Source organism: Macrotis lagotis, chromosome 7 (genome assembly GCF_037893015.1).
Source record: "Macrotis lagotis isolate mMagLag1 chromosome 7, bilby.v1.9.chrom.fasta, whole genome shotgun sequence".
Classification (NCBI taxonomy): domain Eukaryota; kingdom Metazoa; phylum Chordata; class Mammalia; order Peramelemorphia; family Peramelidae; genus Macrotis; species Macrotis lagotis.
Window position 1 is genome coordinate 5,293,872 of NC_133664.1, and position 3,688 is coordinate 5,297,559.

Consider the following 3,688-nt stretch of genomic DNA (forward strand, 5'->3'; position numbering starts at 1 on the left):
TTGAGATTGTATCTCAGCATATGGGACCACAGTTATTTTCTCAACAAATACAAAAACTTTGATTAGCTTTGATTGTTTTTTTTAAAGGAATTCATAGTCATGTCAGTCTTGGAGATTTAGCAGGAGACAGGAGAAGATGGACAAGTAATGGATAGACTTAAATTTTATTTGGTTGTAAGATTTTCACCTTTCTCTGTCCTCAGCTGCTGACTAAAACAATGCAATATGTGAACTTGGTTGCAATGTCAGGTCCTTTGTACCTTGCTGACTTGTAAAGTCTCTTCTATCCTTCCCAAATGTCTGCATGTATGGAACTGTTTCCTAATGAAGACTAGGACTAACTGGGAAAGAAAATCTAAGTTGAAGAAAGAAAAGACACATTTATAAGCCAGTATCTTGAGGAAGTGAAAAACAGTCTTGTAGCCTTGATCCTTTATGGTTAGAGAATATTGTCCATCAGGATTTTATTCCTGTTGACACATTTGGGGCACAACCAATTGTCTTCTACTTCTGGGGGTGGGAAAGAGCAGGTAGGCAATAATAAGAGAGGGATCAATATATCATTTTCAGGCACCCAGGTCTGCCCGCCATGGAACTTCAAAGGCGCTGAACCAGAGACATTTTTTGGAAAAACTTCACCATGTACTACACACCGTCGTGGTAAATCTGATTGCTCAGACCTAGTAGACTCAGAAGATATGGGCATGGGCCATACAGCCTTGGACTTCACTGTTGCCATAAGTCTGCTCCAGGATGCCATGCTGGCTGTCTGGACAAGAGCGGTCTTTGTTGTGTCTCTCTTCTTTTTCTTTTTTGTCATTGTGTATGCTGCTTTGGCCACTGTTTGACTTTGATCTAGAGAATCTTCTTCACTTAAAATTTCTGTTTTGATTTTTAACACTGGGTCTTTTCTTCTATGCTAGAAGTGTCTTGTTCAGAAGGTGACACATGCTCCAAAAGTCTCTTGTATAGAATGTGCTTCCTGCCATTTTTACTGATATTGAGTCTCTGGCACCAGACCTGCAGAATATTTCAGGATAAGATATGCAGTGGAGGCAGAGGGGTGGGCATAGAAGGAACCTCATCATTCTGAGATTTCTGAGGTGTTGAAGAATCTATATCAAACTTAGTCTTCTTTGGAAAATGTACAACAGCTTCCTCAAGATTTCCTGATTCTGCCAGGGTAAATCCTTGGAGGTGGGGTGCTACTTTCATCTTGGCCTGAGCATCTGCCAGCAACTTGGCCCATGCTGCCATCACAGCTGTCCCATATTCTCTCTTCTGAACATCCATTGCCAAACTGGACTCATGCACCATCTTGACTTCCTTTGTTTTGTCTGTATTATTGACTGGAATCTCTTCCTCCACTTCCACAGAAGAGTTCTTGACCTCCAGACTTGCTACTTCTACTTCTCTTGGTGTCACTTCCTTCATTTGTAAAATGCCAGGTTCAACAAGATTTTCTTTCATCTCCATAATCCTGTGAGCCTAGGATACTGGTCATTTAGCTTTTGTACTTCTGTTTGCGGTAGCTTTTCTCCTTTCAAACTGCTCTGTCTCCTCTTTTCCGTACTTTTCTTCCACAGTGACATATTTCTACAAAGATAGGAGGGTGACACCTTTTTGTCCTATAATTTGTTTAATCTTCCCCCAGCCAGTGTTCATCTGTTTTCAATTCTTTACTACTGCCAGATGGGAGATGCTATAGAGATGTCATGGTATAGGACCTTTATTTCTTTATCTTGGACTCGCTGGGGGTAAATACTTAGTATATGGACATTATATCACCTTTCTTATTTAATTCAGTTTACAAGAAGACCACTAGGTTTCTTGCCTGTTTGTCTTTGTACTACATGAACTCTTTCTAACTCTCCTCCTCTTTTGCAATTTGCCCTCCCTGAGGTGAAATTTCAGTTTTTACTGTGCCTTTCTATTTAGAATCAATGCTGGGCTGCACATCCCCAACATTCAAGCTATCCAAAAGCTGAATGAGCTGTCTTGGGTAGTAGTGGGTTCCCAACCTCGGGGCTCCTAAAGCAGAGGTTGGGTGTGTTGGGGGATCTTATTCAGACAGGGATTGAACTAGATGGGACTGAGGACTTCATGTGCTGGGTGGACATGGCTTAGCAGCCTTGGAGGATTCCAAATCTTATAGGAGAGAAAGATCAAATACATGAAAGATCACTTAGTGTCACAGGAGGGGCACAGAAAATGGCGTTCTGGCAGTGTGGCTAAGGGTAACAGGGATGGTCTGGGACCCAAGGGATCCAGGCCCAACTCCAGCCCTGCAGCTAATTAACCTCTTTGGCCCTGAGCCTATCTGGCAAGGCCATTATGTAGAATAGGCTTTGCAAACTAAACAGTTGCAAAGATCTGAATGGAAGATGCTAGGCTATTTGGTAAATCAATCAATGGATCCCCAAGAATTAATGCAGCATCTGCCAGGGACAGATGCTGGTTAAATGATGAGCAAAGAATATACAGATTCTGTTCACCTGGGAGAGATCCCAACAGTTCCAGCTGTGCAAAGGGAAATCCTCCTCTTCCAAGAGGTTTCAATCAAACCTTTGGCTCTCAGCCATAAAAATCACAGAACAGCGCTATCAGGGACCTGGGGGCCATCCAGATCAAGGATCTCCTTTCCAGAATCCTTTAAAGTTGTCCCCAGCCTTTGTTTGAAGACCAGCTAGGGGAGATGCCACTCTTTTTTCTTTTTTTTTAAAGTTTTTGCAAGGCAATGGGGTTAAGTGGCTTGGCCAAGGCCACACAGCTAGGTAATTATTAAGTGTCTGAGGCCAGATTTGAACTCAGGTCCTCCTGACTCCAGGGCCAATGCTCTATCCACTGTGCCACCTAGCTGCCCCTGAGATGCCACTATCTCTCAAGGCAAACTGTTCTATTTTTTCCAAAGCTTTCATAGCTAGGGAGTTTGCCCTTGTGTCAAACTTAAATGACACAATCCCTCTTAGTCCTGTGGGTACCTGCTAGGATGTCTCATGTACTGGGCAGTCTCAAGAATCCTGTGAACAGTTTTTATGGACTTTTGTCCTCCTGTGTGGAGACTTGAGAGTTAGGGGAGGGGGACCCACCCTCCCCCTTAAGGGGACCCCCCTCCTCCTTAATCGTCTCTAGGCTGGGCCCTCACCAGTTGGGGATTGCTGCTTTGCCAGAGTTTGGAGGGATTTCATTATCTGTGCCCAACATCTGAATTCCCTACAGACCAACTCCAATTATTTGTTTTTCATTCTCAGATAATTCAATTAAACCGACCAACAAGACAAACCTTAACATCATGTTCATTGGTAGTTTTCCAGAATCTACAAAGAGATATTGTGCTCCGATGTCAAGAGCCTCAGATGATAAACAGCCTCAGTCTTTTTGTTCTATATGAGAACATGAAAGTCTGGCAGCCTCTAGAGAAGGAGAAACAATTTATTCTTCTAAACCTTGGATTTTTTTTTTAAAGGAAGGATTGCAAATATGTGACCTATTGGCAATGCTGATGGTAACCATTGGTGAAGGGGAACACTCACCAAATTCAGATGCATCACCCACAACTCTCCCTCTACATGCTCTGCATTACACCTTTCTGGTCTTCTGGTTGACCCATACATGTGTCCGCAATGCCCTCCCTCCTCACCTTCATTGCTTCAGATCCCTTGCCTTCTTCCTTGTTTGTCTCAAGGGC

General features: G+C 43.2%; 1 pseudogene; it reads right to left on the reverse strand.

The window, feature by feature from the left end:
• Positions 1-209: 209 nt before the first annotated feature.
• Positions 210-3,396, reverse strand: LOC141493605 (developmental pluripotency-associated protein 4-like; annotated as a pseudogene).
• Between the last annotated feature and the right edge of the window lie 292 nt (positions 3,397-3,688).